This window comes from Gossypium arboreum, chromosome 9 (genome assembly GCF_025698485.1).
Source record: "Gossypium arboreum isolate Shixiya-1 chromosome 9, ASM2569848v2, whole genome shotgun sequence".
Lineage (NCBI taxonomy): Eukaryota > Viridiplantae > Streptophyta > Magnoliopsida > Malvales > Malvaceae > Gossypium > Gossypium arboreum.
Window position 1 is genome coordinate 39764090 of NC_069078.1, and position 22050 is coordinate 39786139.

The following is a 22050-nucleotide window of genomic DNA, read 5'->3' on the forward strand; positions in this document are numbered from 1 at the left end:
ACTGAACTCCAAGTGTAACACCCTGAATTTGGGCCTAGAAGTATTGGGCCTTGAGTGGGGGTCCGTAAGGAGGTTGTATATAGGTATTTAATTGTGTAATGAAATGACAGAATTAAATGTCCGCTTTGGTGGTTAATGGCCCTGAGAAGTGTTACGTAAATCTTGGGTTCAAACTTGGGCTTTAGCAAAAATTTTGGTATTAAGTGAAAAAAACCGGATGCTTGGATGAGGGTTTTAAATTATTGTGTTAAATAAATGACACAAGGAAGCTTGTAGTCTAGTGGTTGTGGCGTCATTAAGGTTGTATGGGAGCACGGGTTCAAGCCTTGGCTCTTGCAATTTATTTTGGGTTTTAAAGGAACCTAGACTTTGGCCTTTAGACCTTATAATTAATTGGGGATAAAATATGACACAAAAAGCCTTGTGGCTTAGTGGCATGTAGCGTGTGGAGCATTTAAGGGAGGCATAGGTTGAATCCCATGGCAAGCAAAGAGCATTTATTTTGCTAACAGGTGGCAAGAGTTGGTGTTGAATTTAAACTCTAATGTTGGAGGATCCCACATCGTGAAGCTAATATAAGAGTGGTTGTGAAGTCGGCTTTAAATAGAGGAACCATGAAGAGAGTAAATGTACCTTTCTTGGTGATCCCTTTCATTTGTATGGCGTGCTCGTTTGGGTTAGGCGTCGACTAAGAGTGCTCTGAGCGTGGATTAACTCCATCTCCTATCGTGTTTGTATTTATCACTACTCTTGTTGTTGGATGGCTACTTGGCCGCGATGGGCGAAAGGGGCCATATGGGCCCAATGGGCCCTACGCCCAATTGGATAAGTTGTTTGATTGTGTAGTAAATATTGGACTAGGCTAGGTGAATCGCATATCTGTGGCTAGGTTTGGGCTAAAAGGGCCACACGAGTGTGGGCCCATTTGGGTAGAGAATAGGCTTTAGGCCCATTCGTATTGTTATCCATGTTTAGAATACTTTAGTTTACCAATTCTTGAAATGCCTCGACTTGTAAAATTACCAAAGTACTCCGATTTACGTAATTACCGTTTTACCCTCGGTTTATAGAATTCTGTTTTACCTCGATTTGTAAAATTACCGCTTTACCCTCGATTTATAGAATTACCGCTTTACCTCGATTTGTAAAATTATCGTTTTACCCTCGATTTCTGTAATTACCGCTTTACCCTCGGTTCGTAATTACTATTTTACCCTCGATTTACGTAATTACTGTTTTACCCTCGGTTATGTAATTATTGTTTTACCCTTGATTTCTGTAATTCTTGTTTTACCCTCGATTTATAGAATTACCATTTTACCTCGATTTGTAAAATTACCGCTTTACCCTCGATTCTGTAATTACTGCTTTTCCTCAATTTACATAATTACTATTTTACCTCGATTTATAGAATTACCGCTTTACCCTAATTTACATAATTACCATTTTACCCCGATTTACATAATTATCGTTTTACCCTCGATTCTGAATTACTGCTTTTACCTCGATTTACAAGATTTCCATTTTACCTCGATTTATAGAATTCTTGTTTTACCCTTGATTTACGTAATTCTTGTTTTACCTCGATTTACAAAATTACTAAAATACCCTTGGTTTGTGAAATTACGCAATACCCTCAATTTGTAAAACCACCAAAATACCCTCGTATGGTAAAATGACGAATATGCCCTTATGTTCCGTATGGTGATGTGCTTAGGATTTACATATATTGATATTGGATTAGTTAAGTTTGAGTGACGGTGGTGGTTATCGAGGCGATTGATTTTGGAAGTGTTTCAACTTCAACCCATAACAGTGTGTACTAACCTCTAAATAGCTTAGATTAATATTTTCGAAAAGCCAAAAGCTTCATATTTTAGTGATTCAGAATTAATATTTAGATCTATTTCTCACGCACGTTTAAGTTGGATTCACAACGGATATGGGGTAGGAAGGTATTTGGAACGTTCTTCAATGAGTAGATCTCTTGGTAAGTATTCGAACCTTCTTTCCATTTGTATCTTGTGGTTTAAGAAAAGCTGAAAACCCCTCTGTCGACTAAGGCTAAAAGGGTTTTTGGTGTTATTTGGTTTGTTGGTGCTAGTGAGGATTAAAGGCTACCGATCGAGGAGTGTGTGAAAAGCTTGGATCATCGGAGTGACTAAATCTAGTCATCAACTTCGGCAAAGGTATGAACCCAAGGGCCATTGTGGATGGTGGCCGAATGTGTATGTGATGATAATAGGTAGTTTTCGATTTGGTTTAAAATTAACATGGTCTAATCTATAAGTGGTTGATTATAGGACAAATCGCATAGGAGATCTCGTCAAGGAATATCGCAAATCAGGTGTGTAACGAACCCTTTTTCTTAGCTTAAAGTGATAAATGCCGAAAAGTCAAAATGCCAAATTACGGCATTTCGAGGACTTGTGAGCAAGCGAACGCTCACTAGTTAGTTAGAATCAATGAGATGATGATCGGGAACAATGGAAACGGTAAGGACGTGTTTTTGGCGTTCACGGTAAGTTGGGCCTCGAGGGGCTGAAATAGGGCCCAATAGGCTTTCGAGCCCATTTGGGTAAAATTGTTGGAAAATGGAAATCTATTAAATTTCCTGTTAAAACTATTAATACTATTATGGATATAGGCTAAATGGGCCTAGATGACAAAATCGGCTAAGTAGGGCCCATTAGGGGTTTTAGGCCCAATAACTCGGTTTCGTTAAAAGTGGGCTAGAAACGTGGTTAAACAAATGAATTGTTTGTAATCATAATGAACATGGAAACCCTAATTTTGGTAAAATTACAAGATTACCCTTATAATATGAAAATGACCGTTTGCCCTAGGTAAAAATAACCATTATACCCCTAGGGTTTATATATGAACTTAATGCATGGGATTTTGATAAACATGATATGTATGATGTAATATCCTGATTTTGGGCCTAGTCGGAATAGTGGCTTCGTGACCACAAAATACGAGATAGAAATAATTATTTTATGATTATTTTAAGGTCTATGATATGATTGCATGATTGTGTGAAAATTTCGTGAAGAAATTTTATGCATAAAGTGCTTAAATTGAAATTAGGGACTAAATCGAATAATTTGCAAAACTTGCATTCTAGAAGTTTCTAGTATGAAATTGTTTTGAAATATTAATTAGGAGGTCTTAAAGAGTAATTTTACCAATTTCTAAGTCTATGGACAAAAATTGGACATGGATGGAATTTTTGGAAAGTTTAGTAGTAAGGGCATTTTGGTCATTTAGGGGTAAAATGAATTAAAATACAAAATTAAAAGCCAATTTTGCTCATCTTCAACCCCATGGCCGAATATAGCAAGGAGAAACCATGGCTAGGGTTTTTCAAGCTTCCAAGCTCGATTAGCAAGGAAAACTGAAATTCGGGCTAAAATGGGGAAAATACCAAGTTGTGGACGAAATGGTAAAAATAGCCATTTTCGCATACGAGGTAAGTTCATGTGTAAATAATGTAGCATAATGGTTATTTTTAAGTTATTGATGTTAAATATATGATATGCTGATTTTTATCATGAAATATATGCTTTGTGGTTATTTTCGAATAAAATGCAAATTAAGTGTATTATTTGTTAAATATAATTGTTACCGAGTATTGATTTGGCATTCTACGGAAGATGGCAAGGATAAGTGTTCGAGGAAAAGCCCGTTTGAACTCGAGGAATAGATTAGGATACAAGTGACATGTCACTAGGATGGTTGAGCATCCGAACTCGTTGAGTTGAGTCCGAGTTCACTTATGGATGCGAATGTCCGAACTCGTTGAGTTGAGTCCGAGTTCGTGAGATGTAACTAGGCATCCGAACTCGTTGAGTTGAGTCCGAGTTCACTTATGGATGCGAACGCCCGAGCTCGTTGAGTTGAGTCCGAGTTCACTTATGGGCGGGTTACATGGTAGCTTGGCTACATATGTGGCACTTAGGTGCAAACTTTCCATGTATCCGAATTATATTCCGATGTGTTCAACGGGTAAAGTTCTACTCAAATGGAGGAAAATTTCGAGATGTAAAGAGACGTATTGGTAAGTGATATGAAATGGATATTTTGAACAGGTATGTACTTAACCCTCGGGTTGAAAACTCGATATAACAACAATATGGTAAGATGATAAATGAAAAGGTGATATGAATGTCTTGGTGATGATTATGCAAATGATGTTTTATGTTTGCTTATATGGTTATGTTACTTGCTATTTGCATGTGAGCTTACTAAGCATTTATGCTTACTCCCTCCTTTTCATTCCTTGTAGTGTTGACAAGCCAGCTCGGAAATCGGAAACGGTCGGAGGCACGCTCACACTATCCGTATACCATCTTGGCATAATGGCTTGTATATTTTGAGTATGGCATGTATAGCATTATAATCATTTTGTATATATGGTCTTATGATATGGTTATTGAGTGGTATGGAAATAGAATGCTTGGTAATGATTAGCCATTGGAATGGCTAATCATGATCATATTTGGTATTATGTATGTCAAATTGCTAGCTAATCCATGGAAACCATGAAATAGGTAAAATTTACCATAAAATAGATTCAGACAGCAGCAGTGACGTGAGTTTGAAAAATTACTAAAAATAGTAGAAATGGAATTAAATAATGAATAAGTTATGGAATCGAAGCTTGATGAGTCTATTTTCATATGGAATAAGCGAAATAGGTATATGAGCTATATTTTATGAGATGTTTAAATTTTTGTAAAACAGGGCCAGAGCGATTTCTGGATCCCCTGTTCTGACTTTGGAAATTCACCATAAATTTTACAAAGATAATTAGAAGTCACGCTTTATATGTACAGATTTCTTATTGAGTCTAGTTTTATTAGAAACAAACGTCATAGTCATTGAAGCTCTGTACAGGGAGATATCTGATTCGTAATACACAGAGGTCAGAGTAGTTGAACCCTGAAACAGGGGAGACTTTAACTAATAAACTGTACTAATTGGCCCAACCAAAAATTCTAGAAAAAAATTAGTAGATATATATATGAGTCTAGTTTCAGGAAAAATTTACGGAATTGGATTTCGAGTTTTGTAACTCGAGATATGATTTTTAAAGCGACTGTGATGCAGTTAGCCAGCTTGTCTGGAAATTTTAAAATGAATTGTATGAGCTGTTTAATTAATGAATTAAGTCCGTTAACACCTCGTGTTCGACTCCGGCAACGGTCTTGGGTACGGGCTGTTACATTTAGTGGTATCAGAGCAGGTTTAGTCGGTTCTCGGACTAACCTAGCATGTGTAAAAGTTTAGCTGTACATGCCACTGATCTGTGATAGTGTGATGTCTTCCACGCGTATAAGTATCGTATTATTTAGACAGGTACTCTCCAACCGAAGCATGCCGACCATGTTCAATGTTATGTGAAGATATTTGAGTAAAATTATGATTATGATAAGTCTCGGTTCAGAAAAGTATGAATAAAAGTTTATGATACATATGTGATAATATGTGAGATGAAAGTTCATGTTGTGATAAATATCCATATTTGCTTAATGCTCATACGATATAGTGTATGTGGCTTACTTGATAAGATGAACGGAATAAATAGAAAGTAGTAGAGGTATGAATAAAGGTCATAATATCATAATACTGAATGAAAATGTCCTTGTCTTGATTGGACGTTGAATGTTGATGAATGTTAATGATATACAATTTTTATGAGATAAAGGATTATAATGAAATGAACTTATCTATGTTAAATTCTTTGGACTGAATTGTATGATTGTAATGATATGTACATGATGATGCACGAAATGAAAGTTGTGATTGTGATGCAAATATCTATGTTTGTTTGGCCTTATATAATGTCATGAGCATGAATTAATTTAATTAAATGAATGGATAAGTAAAGCTGTCTAGAAAACATAGAATGTATGCATAAGTATATTGTCTAAATGGGACAATAGGAAAATTGGTGTAAGGCAACATGAATGAATGACATGATTTTGATGATGTTACTATGATGATGGAAGTTGTGTCATATGTGTATGTATAAGAAAGTCGAGTCAGAGGTCCTACAACCCCTCCCCCTTACCGAAGTGGTACTTATAATGGAATTTCATGAGATTTGTATTGAATAAGTTTCCGGTTGAGAACCCAAAGAGTACAGTGATAGAATAATTATAAGTATGATTAGAGATTGAAAATGAGCTGATAAGTAAAGTCAGAGCCAGTAAAGTATCGGATTGACGTAAAAATTATTGGAGTTATGCACTGTCCCAGTTAGAAAAGGAATTCTCCTTGGTAAACCGAATTACTCAGGTGCAAGGTCGAGAAAAGTGTAAATCGAAATTTATTCAGAACTGGCCTTCTTTAGTGAATGGTTTAATATGAAATTTGTGACGGCAGAACTAGTTGGGGAAATGATAATTGAAATGTGAACTATCTGAGTGTGATGATTATGATCGGACAGATTTAATGATCTCTTTTGAGATGTTCTATGTGTTTACTTGTTCTCAAAAATATTTCTATGGCTATTGATCTTCTGAAGAAATTCTTGTTATATGGGAATGTCTTCTAATTCCGGTGTTGGATGAAAGCATTGGTAGTCTGACTAGTTTATAATTTATATTGCTCTATTTCATCGGGTATTCTATTTCATTTAAATTCGATAAGAATTGATGAGAGAATACGTATGATATTATGATTCTGTTTCTTCTACTTGATGCTTCATCTAATATATATGTATGGGAAGATATATTGATCTTGTTATATTTGATTTCAGTGGGATTAAATGATGTTTTCTTCTGGACTTTCTTTCTTTGAAGAATTATCGGGTATTCCGTATTTTCTCTATGAGTTTGGTTTTCGATTCTCGCATAGTATCGTATCTTGGGTTTCTTTATCCCGGATCTCTTTATTCGGATTTCTTTATTCGGGTTTCTCTATCTTGGATTTCTTTATTCGGTTTTCTTGTTATCTTTGTTCCATAATTTGTCAATTACAACTCATGTTCAAGTGGGTTCTTCGCTTCGTGATAATCATGTCAAATATGACTATACTTCTAATTTGATCTTGGTAATGTGGTAATTTTAGTAATGGGATTTTTCTAATTTCGTAAGGATTTGACATCAAGTAAAGGCATAGGTGATAAAAGCGCGAGTTTTAGTCGGTATGGTAAATTATTTATTTGAAAGATTTCATGTGACAATTATGTCAGGATTATTTTTCCCAAGTCTGATAATAGAATTTCATTTTGTACGGATAAAAGAGTAAATAGTTTGAACGAGAAGTGTATATTTATTAGAAAAGAGTTGGATATTAGTTTAAGTCACTACGAATGATAAGGTTTCCATCTTGTGAAAGCTGAAAAGTTTATTACATGTTGACAGAGTTCGGATAGATGATAATATTGGTAACCAAGCGTCCGAACTAGACTAGTCTACATTGAGCAAAGACTTTCGACTTTCAAGAATGTATTGTTGTATGAATTGTGATGTGTTTCAAGACGGTGAGGTAATGTGATAGTTTAGAGCATCGATGTTACATAAAATCGGAGTTGTTAAAGGGTTAAAGCCGAGCATTGGGATCTATCAAAATTATCCTGTCGGTGTTGATATTGGGATGGAAATGAGAAGGATTATTCTTGAGGCCATATCGTAATCATTTCTATGGCGGAAAGAGGAAAATGTGATGTATCCTATTATTAAATGTTTGGCGAGATCTACAAGTCATATCTCAGTATTGAATGAATTCCTACTCATCGATCCATGGAATTTCAGGTCTCTTTGATTGTTGGATTTCTTGGAATTCGGTCTCCATTAAATCAAGTTGAGATCCGGTTTTATGTCATGATATCATGGGAAGCGAGAAGGGTTGAAAGTTTAAGAACAGTTGAGAGTTGAGACTGTAAGCTTTTAGATCATATGAGAAATTGAAGAGATGTATTGGAGGTACAGTCTAAGTGCAAGTTCTTGCAAGACGAATATGAGATTAAAAGTGAAGACGCTTTCGGTAAGATTTTGGGGACGAAAATCCACAAGGGGGAGAGTTGTAATATCCGATTTTGGGCCTAGTCGGAATAGTGGCTTCGTGACCACAAAATACGAGATAGAAATAATTATTTTATGATTATTTTAAGGTCTATGATATGATTGCATGATTGTGTGAAAATTTCGTGAAGAAATTTTATGCATAAAGTGCTTAAATTGAAATTAGGGACTAAATCGAATAATTTGCAAAACTTGCATTCTAGAAGTTTCTAGTATGAAATTGTTTTGAAATATTAATTAGGAGGTCTTAAAGAGTAATTTTACCAATTTCTAAGTCTATGGACAAAAATTGGACATGGATGGAATTTTGGAAAGTTTAGTAGTAAGGGCATTTTGGTCATTTAGGGTAAAATGAATTAAAATACAAAATTAAAAGCCAATTTTGCTCATCTTCAACCCCATGGCGAATATAGCAAGGAGAAACCATGGCTAGGGTTTTCAAGCTTCCAAGCTCGATTAGCAAGGAAAACTGAAATTCGGGCTAAAATGGGAAAATACCAAGTTGTGGACGAAATGGTAAAATAGCCATTTTAGCATACGAGGTAAGTTCATGTGTAAATAATGTAGCATAATGGTTATTTTAAGTTATTGATGTTAAATATATGATATGCTGATTTTTATCATGAAATATATGCTTTGTGGTTATTTTGAATAAAATGCAAATTAAGTGTATTATTTGTTAAATATAATTGTTACCGAGTATTGATTTCGCATTCTACGGAAGACGGCAAGGATAAGTGTTCGAGGAAAAGCCCGTTTGAACCTGAGGAATAGATTAGGATACAAGTGACATGTCACTAGGATGGTTGAGCATCCGAACTCGTTGAGTTGAGTCCGAGTTCACTTATGGATGCGAATGTCCGAACTCGTTGAGTTGAGTCCGAGTTCGTGAGATGTAACTAGGCATCCGAACTCGTTGAGTTGAGTCCGAGTTCACTTATGGATGCGAACGCCCGAGCTCGTTGAGTTGAGTCCGAGTTCACTTATGGGCGGGTTACATGGTAGCTTGGCTACATATGTGGCACTTAGGTGCAAACTTTCCATGTATCCGAATTATATTCCGATGTGTTCAACGGGTAAAGTTCTACTCAAATGGAGGAAAATTTCGAGATGTAAAGAGACGATTGGTAAGTGATATGAAATGGATATTTTGAACAGGTATGTACTTAACCCTCGGGTTGAAAACTCGATATAACAACAATATGGTAAGATGATAAATGAAAAGGTGATATGAATGTCTTGGTGATGATTATGCAAATGATGTTTTATGTTTGCTTATATGGTTATGTTACTTGCTATTTGCATGTGAGCTTACTAAGCATTTATGCTTACTCCCTCCTTTTCATTCCTTGTAGTGTTGACAAGCCAGCTCGGAAATCGGAAGCGGTCGGAGGCACGCCACACTATCCGTATACCATCTTGGCATAATGGCTTGTATATTTTGAGTATGGCATGTATAGCATTATAATCATTTTGTATATATGGTCTTATGATATGGTTATTGAGTGGTATGGAAATAGAAATGCTTGGTAATGATTAGCCATTGGAATGGCTAATCATGATCATATTTGGTATTATGTATGTCAAATTGCTAGCTAATCCATGGAAACCATGAAATAGGTAAAATTTACCATAAAATAGATTCAGACAGCAGCAGTGACGTGAGTTTGAAAAATCACTAAAATAGTAGAAATGGAATTAAATAATGAATAAGTTATGGAATCGAAGCTTGATGAGTCTATTTTCATATGGAATAAGCGAAACAGGTATATGAGCTATATTTTATGAGATGTTTAAATTTTTGTAAAATAGGGCCAGAGCGATTTCTGGATCCCCTGTTCTGACTTTGGAAATTCACCATAAATTTTACAAAGATAATTAGAAGTCACGCTTTATATGTACAGATTTCTTATTGAGTCTAGTTTTATTAGAAACAAACGTCATAGTCATTGAAGCTCTGTACTGGGAGATATCTGATTCGTAATACACAGAGGTCAGAGTAGTTGAACCCTGAAACAGGGGAGACTTTAACTAATAAACTGTACTAATTGGCCCAACCAAAAATTCTAGAAAACAATTAGTAGATATATATATGAGTCTAGTTTCAGGAAAAATTTACGGAATTGGATTTCGAGTTTTGTAACTCGAGATATGATTTTTAAAGCGACTGTGATGCAGTTAGCCAGCTTGTCTGGAAATTTTAAAATGAATTGTATGAGCTGTTTAATTAATGAATTAAGTCCGTTAACACCTCGTGTTCGACTCCGGCAACGGTCTTGGGTACGGGGTGTTACATATGATATGCACATGACATGTATGATATGCACATGATATGTATGATATGCACACGAGATGTTCATAAATGCATTGGGTTGGGTTTTATATGAATGGAGGAAGTGAAAAAGGGCTTATGCCCCAGTTATTAAAGGGCTTATGCCCCAGTTATCAAAAGGGCTTATGCCCCAGTTATCAAAAGGGCTTACGCCCCAGTTATTAAAGGGCTTATGCCCCAGTTATAAAAAGGGCTTTTGCCCCAGTTATTAAAAGAGGCTAGGCCTCCAGTTATATGATAAAGCAGCTAAGCTGCTAGTGGAGAGTTATGGCGGGGTGGGTCGAGTTAATCCCCACATGGTGTGTTGGTTGGTACGGGTGGAGAGTAGCGGATGGTGGGTTGAGTAGTCTCCCCAGATGGGTTTGCATTCTTTTATTGACATTATATGTGATATTGAAATCGGCCTATGGGCCGTACCGTTTACAGTAAAGGCTTCGGCCCAGTAATATGAAATATGAAATATGAAAAGGGCTATGGCCCAGTACATGTTTGAGATTGGATTTGGGCTTAGACCCAAAAGGCTGTTATTGTTTTGGGCTCTGAAAGGGGCTTGTTGCACACTGAGTTTCCAAACTCACCCCCTTTCCTTAACCTTGCAGGTGAGCCTTGATGTGGGGACTTGGGCCGGAGGGGATTCAGAGTAGCCACGGTGATTGTCTTTGGACTTTTAAATAAGTGTTGGTTTTCATTAAATTTCCTTTAATTATTATTTATTTTTGGGTTGTAATAAGGCCATTTTAACTTTTCTTTTATTTCTTCTCGGGATTATTTTAATTTTAATAACTTCAAACCTGGTTGATAATTATTCAAATGGGCTAAACTTAGGACGTGTTTTCAAAACGATACTTGTTTTCAAAAGAGTTCAACACCACGATTAATCGATTTATCAAAGTCGTTCACTTAAACAAATTTAAACTCGATATAACAAAGTGTGGCTATGGTTGTGGGCATGTCTAGGATTGGATCCAATCAAAGAGCTTGGTACTTAAGCAGCCTTCATGGCTCACCTCCTCTATCACGGATACCTACCTGGTGCCCAGCTTCCATACACTTTGTTAACTCAACAAAATATATGGTTTTAAAACACTAAAACAGAACGTGGGTTTTCAACTCCAATGTGGCACGTCAGATTCGTCCATAACGTCTGGGCCGGGTTTGGGATGTTACACCAAGTTAATATCTGTTAATTTTCCCAGAAACTAGACTCATATTTCTTCTTATCATAAAATTTTTATAATTTTTGGTCCATCCAATAAGTGCAGTTTATTATTCAAAGTCTCCCCTATTTCGTTGTTCGACAGCTTTGACCTTTCTTCACTAAAATTTATTTATCTCCTAGTATGAGACTCAGATAATGTTTCCGTCTCTTTCTCCTAAAATTATACTCATTATGGATTTCAGTAATATGAATTTTAACTCATAATTATTTTTTTACAATTTATAGTGATTTTCCAAAGTTGAGATAGGGGAGTCTAGAATCACTCCGACTTTGTCTCACAAGAATTCAAATATCTCATGATACAGAATTCTTATGCTTACACTGTTTCATTTATGTGAAACTAGACTTATTAAAATTTAATTCCATATTTTATTCAGTCTTTAATTTAATTTGCACAATTTTTAGTGGATTTTCAATTTCGAACCAATGCTGATGTACCAAATCTGTCCTAGTGCAACAAGATAATAACCATCACAATTTTTCGTAGAAATTATTCTCATAAATATCATTCATTCATTTGCACCATTGTCATAAGTCCATTTCATTTCACATGTCAAGTACGTGTTCATGGGTTTCGAGTACTTACCTGTGCTATCTTTTAGCACCACACTCGTGCAAACATGACAACTCACATGCATCATAATATTATCATATAACATACATTATGTATCATGGCAAGAGCCTTTTATTTCATTTCTCATATTAATCTCATTGAATTTTTCGAAATCTCGATGGATATCCCATTCACCGTCAATTCATACAAGTGATCATTTCATATGCGCACTCCCGCGAACCTCACATCTTACGGCAGAATTACCAGTCCAGGCTAAATTCCCCGTAATATAAACTCATGGAGTGATGTCGAGATTACCAGTCCAGGCTAAATCCCTTGTACGATAAGCACTCTCAATGAGCTCGGATCTGAATTACCAGTCCAGGCTAAATTCAAATCCCAGTCCAGGCTAAATCCTTAATGTACACATATTTTTTGTAAGGCTCGATCACTTGAGGAACACCCATCCGGGCTAGATCCTTTTCATACTTGAGATCACGAATTACCCGTCTGGGCTAAATCCTTTTCTGCAACACATGCAGGATCTCAAGTCATGTCAGCCATGGTTTATCCATCGAATTTTCCTTTTTATTCAACCGATATTTTTCTCTTTTCATCAAGTATCTTATTATGCATAACTGCTCATGCCATGTACATCCAATTCAACACATTTCCATGTTTATTTAGACATTAGTCCATAAGATAAACATGGTATTACATATAATTATAATTTGACATTTGTTACAATATATAATCTTCATATAAACTAAATGAATATCCATCACCCAATGTTAACACATCAATTTAAGTTCAAGTACGAACAATAATAATATCATTACATTATCATTGACATATGAACTTACCTCGGTTTCGAGTACGACTATTTATTTCGAGTTTGTGCTTAACCTTGTTCAACCTCATTCTAAGTCTGAATCTTGTTTTCCTTGATCTATAATATCACATTTAGCCTACTAATTAGTTACATTATTCATAGGGGTCCAAAAATTATATTTTTACAAATTTTCATTTTGACCTCTAAACTTTTGCATATTTGCACTTTTATCCCAGTGTTCGAAAATTAAACTTAATCCTATTTTCTTATGTTTTATGACATGATGATCATTTTTTATAACTATGACAGCCCCTAATTTCCACTAAATCACCCATTTATGACCAATTTTACAACTTTTACAAAACGATCCTTTAGGACGTTTTCATCAAAAACCGCTTAGTAAAAGTCGTTTATTAAACACCCAACACTCATTTTCTACCTTTAGACATCAAAATGCATGCATATTACTCATGGGTAAATTTTTAAACATAAACCCTAGCTCAAAATAATGGTAGAAATAGCTAAAACATGTTACTGGGATTTCAAAAATGTAAAGAACTTTAAAAACGGGGCTCGGGATCACTTACAAATGAGCTTGGAAGCTGGAACCAAACCCTAACCATGGATTCCATGGGGGTTTCACCTGGTACATGGAGAAGATGACCAAATTTTGGCTATTTTGGCTTTTTAATTCTTTTAATTATTAGTTTACCAAAATGCCCCTAACTTAAAAATATTTTATTACACCCATTTCATGTCTATTTTTTTCCAGAAATTAAATAATGGTCTAATTACCATTTAAGGACCACCCATTTAAAATTTCATAACAATTAGACACCTCTAACATGTAGAACTCAACTTTTTTACTTTTTACAATTTAGTCCTTTTGACCAAATTGAGTGCCCAAACGTCGAAATTTTCGAACGAAATTTTCACGAAATCATTCTGTGAAATCGTAGATCATAAAAATATAATAAAAATAAATTTTATTACGTCAGATATGTGGTCCCGAAACCACTGTCCGACTAGGCCCTAATTTGGGATGCTACAATTCATATGATATTCTGTTTAGGTTGCATATGGGTTGGGAATTATAGAACGGAGGAAGTATATGAGGATCGCATGGTTGCTTGACATCCGTGGATCCACCGATGGCTATTAAGCCCAATATTTGATTACCAGCTTGCTGCAATAAAGGTAGTAGCGCAACCGAGCAACCATTGGAGTGTATCGGATGGGTGGGTCGATATTTATATCCCCCCATGGTGTGTATCAGGGGATGGAAATGGTGTGTAGCGGTTGGATGGGTGGGATCCGTGCATATTTGATTGCTTTACATTTGTTCTGAAATTGAATTGGGCTCAGGCCTAAAAAGATTTGCTATTGCGTGCTTTTCTATGTGCTGAGGGCTGTACACACTGAGTTTTTGAAAACTCACCCCCTCTTTTATTTTTCTCAGGTGATCCTCAGTAGGTGGTTCGACGGATGGAGGGACTCCGAGGTGGCCAGCTAGCAAGACGACTTGGACTTGTTTTCTTAAGCCTATAATTTCTAGTATTTAAAGTTATTTCAGTTCGGAATGTAATAAGGCCTTTCCTCTGGTTATTATTCAAATTAGGATTATATTTATTATTATTATGCTTTATATTTGCTAGAAGTAGAACATGGTTTTCTTAAAACCGTAACTGTTTTTAAATACTACGTTTTCGCAACTCAGTTTTTAAATGACAAGTTTTCATCGATCATCGGTTTTAAATAAAGTTTTCGCAACTAAAAAGATATTTTACAAAGTAATTATTATCATACAAGATGGAATAGTTTTTTTTAGTACACCTCACTTTGAAAGCAACAAATACAAGCTGGGATTTTACTCTAGGTTTTTATTTTAAAGAAGGATTTTCAATGAAAACAAGGTTTTTGATAAAACACTTCAATGTGACACGTTGGATTTGACTATAACGTCTGGACCGGGTTTGGGGTGTTACATTTAATGGTATCAGAGCCAAGTTACAAAACTCGAGCTCTGAAGTGGGCCTTATTATTTGTTTTTTTTTTTAAAAAGAATTGGATCACAATGTTTTGGAAAAAATCTTACTGTATGGCACACAGAGTCTCTGATGTCAAACCAAGTAAGTTCTTTTATTATTAAGCTTGTTTAATTTGATATACTGTAGATAGTTAGTGGGCTACTTTAGATGATTATACTAAGGCTTTTAGTTGGAGTGAAACTGAAGCTTGTAGGACCTTGAAACTGTAGAGGATTTACGAAAACAAGTTTCTTTTTCATACTTTTATAAAACATCGACTTAATTATTGAAACTAATTAAAACTTCATAAAAGTTCTAATCCAAAAAATACGTAAATCAACGATGATTGCTAGAAGAGGTGCAAGAGGCCGTGGTCGAGGCCGCAGAGGTGTTAGGGCTGAATCGTCGGCATCGGGCCATATGCATAATCTTCGAGTAGAGGAGGCTCCGGCCTCACCTGTGGCTAAGTTTGGACCATATGGTCGGGCCGTGGGGGATGATGCATTGTTACAGGCAATGTTGAGGATTTTGGAAAGGGTCACAAGACCCAATAATGGCACGAGAAATCGGGGGTCAATTCCAAAGTGACTTCGATCAAATGGTGCTGAGATCTTTAAGGGTGTGGCTAGTGTGGCTCCTAACGAGGCTGAATACTAGTTGGAGGCCACTGAAAGGATAATGGAGGACTTGGACTGTTCACCTGAACAAAATTTGAAAGGGGCAGTGTCACTGCTTAGGGAAGAAGATTACCAGTGGTGGCTGACAGTGAAAGAGGGCACCCAACCTGAGAAGGTCACTTGGGAGTTCTTCAAAACTGCATTTCAAGGGAAGTATGCGGGTGCGAGTTATGTGGATGCTAGAAGGAAGGAGTTCCTGAACTTGACCCAGGGAAACAAATCTATGGTGGAGTATGAGGCGGAATATCTACGCCTTAGTAGGTATGCAATAGTTATAGTGACAACGGACTATGAGCATTGCGTTAGGTTTGAGGATGGTCTTAGGGATAGCCTCAGAGTATTGATAGCTCTACAAAGGGAGTGAGTTTTCTCGGAGTTGGTAGAGAAAACAAAGATAGCATAGGAGGTGAAGCACGCTGAGCACCTAAATTTGGAAAAAGAAAGGGGTGAGAATAAAAGGGAGCTTGAGACTTTTGGTGTTGGATAGAGGCCTAGGGCTAGGGCTAAAGTTAATGGGCCAGTTAGAGTAAGGCCCCCTGTTGTTAATCTAGGGGTGCCACCTTATGCTGATGGTGGGAAAGGTCATGTAGATGAGTTTTGGAAGTGGACGGGAGCTTGTCTAGCTTGTGGATCTATGGAGCATAGGATCAAGAGTTGCCCTAGAAGGCCAGGTCAGGTGCCAGTCGTGGACCGAGGTGGTTTTCAGCCACCAAGGGGTGGTCAGCTGCCGCCAAGGGGCCGTGGGCAGGCCAGAGGCGATAACTGCAATAGACGTGGACGTGGAGCACCAGGCAAAAATGCAGGTCATGCTGAGGTGAGGCATCCAACTTCGGTTTATGCTGCTCGACACCAAGAAGACGAGGATGCCCCAAATGTGATAACGGGTATGTTCTTTATATATGAGTTACCTTACACTGCATTGATTGATATTGGATCGATGCATTCATATGTTGCATGCAATATGACTGAACCTTTGGGTGATATGTTTGAAATTACTGTGAATGAGATTACTGTGATAAGTTCGTTAGGCCAGTCAGTGGGAGTGAATAAGTTGTTTAGGGTACCCTTAGTAGTCCAAGGGGTTACTTTTTTAGCGAATTTAATGGAACTGCTGTTTAGCAAGTTTGATTTAATCTTGGGTATGGATTGGCTGGTGAAACACCAAGCAACCTTGGATTACATTACAAAGTGAATGGTGTCAAGAATGGTGGAGGATAAGGAGGTGGTGGTGTTTGGTGAACGCCAGAATTATCTGTCGAATGTGATTTCGGGATTAAGGGCTGAGAAGTTGGTACGAAAGGGATGCGAAGCCCATTTGGCTTATATTAGCGATACGGAGGCTACGATCCCTACTGTTAAGGAGTTGAGAACAGTTAGGGAATTTCCTGATGTTTTTCCCAAGGAGCTACCAGGGTTGCCGCCTAATAGAGAAGTAGAATTTGGAATCGAGTTGTTACCTAGTATGGCTCCAGTGTCCATTGCCCCTTATCGGATGGCACCGAAGGAGTGGGTAGAACTTAAGGCACAGATTCAGGAATTGTTGGATCGAGGTTTCATTTGACCAAGTGTGTCTCCGTGAGGAGCACTGGTGTTATTCATAAAGAAGAAAGATGGGACGTTGCGAATGTGCATTAACTACCAGCAGTTGAACAAGTTAACTATTAAAAACAAGTACCTTCTGCCGAGAATCGATGATCTTTTTGATCAGTTTAGGGGAGCTTCTATTTTCTCGAAGATTGATCTACTTTTAGGGTATCACGTTATCGGCACTACGAGTTCTTGGTAATGCCATTCGGGCTGACGAACGCACCTGCCGCTTTCATAAATCTCATGAATCAGGTCTTTAAACTCTACCTGGATCAGTTTGTGGTGGTTTTTATAGATGACATCTTAGTGTACTCAAGAAATGAGGATGAGCATGATGAGAACTTAAGAATTGTGTTGCAGATTTTAAGGGAGAAGCAGCTGTATGCCAAATTCAGTAAGTGCGAATTTTGGCTAAGGGAGGTTACTTTTCTAGGACTTGTGGTGTCAGCTGAGGGGATTAAAGTGGATCCCCAGAAAATTGAAGCAGTGTTAGACTGGAAAACACCTAAGTCAGCGTCAGAAATTTGGAGTTTTCTGGGCTTTGCAAGGTACTATAGGCGGTTTGTTGAGGGCTTTTCATTAATTGCTACACCTTTAACTAATTTATTGAGGAAGGGGGTACTGTTTGATTGGACAGACAAGCAGCAAGAGAGTTTTGGAAAGCTTAAGAGGGTTTTAACTGAGGCCCCTGTGTTGATTCAACCAGAGCCTGGGAAGGAGTTTACGAATTATAATGACGCATCGCATGTGGGTTTGGTCTATGTATTGGTGCAGGAAGGAAAGGAGGTTGCGTATGCATCACGTCAACTTAAGACTCACGAGGTGAATTACCCCACCCATGACTTGGAACTAGTTGCGGTGGTTTTCGCGCTAAAAATATGGAGGCATTATTTATACGGAGAGAAGTGCATAATTTATTCGGAAAATAAGAGATTGAAGTACCTCCTTACCTAAAAGGAGCTAAACCTTAGGCAGCATAGGTGGGTGGAATTATTGAAGGATTATGATTGTACGATTGAATACCACCCTTGCAAAGCAAATGTGGTGGCTGACGCGTTGAGTCATAGGGTTAAGTCAGACATGAGGGCTATGCTCACTCGTTTAAGCTTGTTGGATGATGGTAGCTTGTTAGTTGAGCTTCAAGTAAAGCCGGTGTGGGTCAAGGAGATAAATAGTAAACAGTTAGTGAATGAGACTTTGGGTGCTCATTTTAGACAAGTAGGAAATAGGGAGATGTCAGACTTTGGGATAAATAGTGAAGGAGTGTTGTGTTTCTGTGGGAGAATGTGTATACTGAAGGACGAGGATCTAAGACAGTCTATTCTGCGGGAAGCACATAGCAGTCTCTAAGCTATGAATCCTGGCGGAAACAAGATGTATCAGAATTTGTGTGAACTTTATTGGTGGCCTGGACTTAAGCGCGAGGTTATGGAGTTCGTAAGTAAATGCTTGGTTTGTCAAAAGGTGAAGGTGGAACATCAGTTGCCTTCAGGATTGCTTCAGACAGTAAAGATTCCACTTTGGAAGTGGGAAAGGATTACTATGGACTTTGTTAGTGGGCTACCCTTGACGCCTACTAAGAAAGACTCGATATGGGTTATAGTGGACCGATTAACCAAGTTTTCCCATTTTGTACCTGTTCGCACCGATTACTCGTTACAAAAGTTGGCTAGGTTGTATGTGGCGGAGATTGTAAGATTGCATGGAGTGCTAGTTTTCATAATATCTGATAGGGACCCACGTTTCACTATGAGATTTTAGAAGAAGCTACACGAGGAGTTGGGTACTTGGTTGAACTTCAGTACGGCATTCCACCCTCAAACTGATGGACAGTCCAAAAGGGTGATCCAAGTTTTGGAAGATATGTTGAGGGAATGTGTAATTGAGTTCCAAGGTAGCTGGGAAGACTATTTGCCGTTAGCTAAATTTGCGTACAATAATAGTTATCAAGCAAGTATTGGGATGGCTCCGTATGAAACACTGAATAGGCGAAGGTGTCAAACTCCAGCATGTTGGATGGAATTGGGCGAATGAAGAGTTTTGGGCCCTGAGTTAGTAGCAGATACTGAAGGCAAGGTAAGATTGATTCGAGATCGGTTAAAGGAGGCCTCGGATAGGTAGAAGTCGTATGCTGACCTTAAGCGTCGAGAGATAGAGTATGCAGTGGAGGACTTAGTTTTTCTTAAGGTATATCTGTGGAAGAAGGTATTAAGGCTTGGACAGAAGGGGAAGCTAAGCCCAAGGTTCATTGGGCCATATCGGGTTGTAAGGCGGATTGGGCCAGTCACTTACAGCTGGAATTACCTTCTGAACTAAGCCAAATCCACGACGTGTTTCATGTTTCCATAATAAGATGGTATCGTTTGGATCCTTCACATGTCATGTCGGTTGAGGAGATTAAGGTTAGGCTAGACCTAACTTTCGAGGAAGAGCCCATATATATAATTGGTCGTGATGTTAAGGTACTGAGAAGGAAGTCCGTCTCATTAGTCAAAGTACTTTGGCGTAATCACAAGGCTGAGGAAGCGATGCGACATCAATATCCCCAACTGTTTGGATCAGGTAAAATTTTGAGGATGAAATTTGTTTTAGGGTTTAGGGTTTAATATTCCTAGTCAAGTGTCATTTATGTGATAATCGGCCTTGATTAAGTTATGAGTTCGAACTTTGGGGTGAAGGAAATTATAGTTTAATAATTAAAAGAACCTTCATGGTAAGTAGTTTGGTTTTTAAATAAATGAAGGAGGAACTGGACACAAGGAACCTTGTGTTGGAGTGGCAAATAGCGTCACATGTGGGGCTTAGAGGTGGCGTCACATGCATGGCAAGGAGGTTTGGGGTTCGAATCCCTCCTTGCTCAAAAGAATGATTTATTTTTGCTCAATAAATGGCCAGTAGTGGCCTTGGATGTGAACTCTGAAGGGAGTGATCAGAGGAGAAATTTAAGGAAGGGATTATGGAGTTATCAGAGAGAAAAGTTAGAGGATGAGGGGTGTAGAGAAGTGGAGCCAAATTGGGAATTTGGGGATAGGTAAATTCGGCTATAGTATATATAAGTGCCGATTTTGGGAATTCAAGGCTAATGCTGAATTCTTCCTTTCTTTTTACCAAAAACATTTTTCTATTCAAATATATAAAAGTCGACATCCTTTATTTGTTCTCTTTTAGTTTGTGCTAAGTTCTTCCCTTCCTTTCTCATCAAACTCTTTTCTTTCTCGCTCCTAGTTACTTTCTCTAAAGCCGAATATCTTTTGGCCAAAATCTTGTTGTGCCGCCACTTTTTCTTCAACGTTGGCTGATCTATTCTTATGTAAGTGCTTTACTTTCTTTTATTTAGTTTTCCTAGTACCGATTTCTTCTCTCCCTCACTCTTTCTAAATCGGTTTTGATAGGGGATTAGTATCAAATCTCGAATTTCAGATCTCTGTCGAATTGCTCCTCAGGCGTTTTGGGGTTTTGGGTAAGTATTCCTTTTTTATTGGTTAAGGATGGTCGAATGGTCATGGATGATTTAAGAGTGACTTAAGATGATTTACGAGTCACTTGTGTTTAGTTCTTAATGATTAAGATTGATGCAGATTTAAGAAATACTCATGATTAGTAATTAATGAAGCACTGTTAAGGCTTGTCATTCAAGGTAAGGCAAAGGTGAGATTTTCGGTTTTTGGTGATCGTATTTGATAAGTGTGTGATTAATCGTTGAGTGACATCATCTATAGGTTTGTGGCTAAGGAGATCGCAGCACGTTTTAATACTAGGTGTGTATATACACTGCACACACAGAGTAGACCGACAAATCCCGAAATACTGGAAAGCCGAAATGCCGAAAAGCCAGAAGTTTGGCTACAACAGTCTTGCCAGTGCACGAACACTCATAAGCGGGAAACCGATAGGTTATCAGAGGCCCCATGAGCGATTCCATGGACTTGGACCGTGTATTGGCCAACCGGGCCAGAATGGGCTAAATGGGCTCGATGGGCCGTAGGGCCCATAATTGGCAAAATTGGCAATTTGATATTATGTGATGAAAAATCATATGATTGCATGACTATGAGTATGATTAGGCTTGACGAGCCATATGAAAGTGATTGGGCCTGATGGGCCATATGAATGTGATTGGGCTCGATGGGTCATATGAATGAGATTGGGCCTAAAGGGACCAAATGAATAAGTATGAATTTGTTAGTGTTTAGTAAGAGGTTGTGGACCCAATTTTTTGGCAACTACTCAATCAGGCATAAAACTTATATAATTAATTAATTGCGACCGTGGACGAGTCATAAGGTTAATGTGTGGCAATGGGTATATGCATGTCTAGGATTGGATCTAGGGAGAGCTTGGTACTTAAGCGATCTTTGTAACACCCCAAACCCGTGACCGTCACCGGATTTGACCACGTGGTGTTACCAGTCTTACTTCCCTTATTACTCTCTTTGTAATATTTGATTGCTGTTCCAGGCAGGCTAGCTAACTGCGTCACTGTCGCCTTAAAAATCATATCTCGAGTTTCAAAACTTGGAAACTGATTCCGTAAATTTTCCCTAAATTTAGACTCATATATCTATCCATGTATTTATTTCTAGAATTTTTGGTCGGGCCAATTGGTACAGTTTATTAGTTAAAGTCGCCCATGTTACAGGGGTCGACTACACTGACCTTCGCGGATTACGACCTGGATATCTTCTCGTACAGAGCTTCAATGCTCATACCGTTTGTTTCTAATGAAACTAGACTCAAAGGGGAATCTGTACATATAAGGCACGACTTCTAATTCCTTCTGGATAATTTAT

At 37.8% G+C, this 22050-nt stretch overlaps 1 long non-coding RNA gene across 1 annotated transcript; it reads left to right on the top strand.

Annotated features, from left to right (window-relative positions):
- Window positions 1-3314: 3314 nt before the first annotated feature.
- LOC128280898 (uncharacterized) lies at window positions 3315-4429 on the top strand. Its single transcript, XR_008271098.1, has 2 exons — window positions 3315-3472; window positions 4289-4429. It is a non-coding gene; the product is annotated as an uncharacterized LOC128280898 (long non-coding RNA).
- Window positions 4430-22050: the final 17621 nt, after the last annotated feature.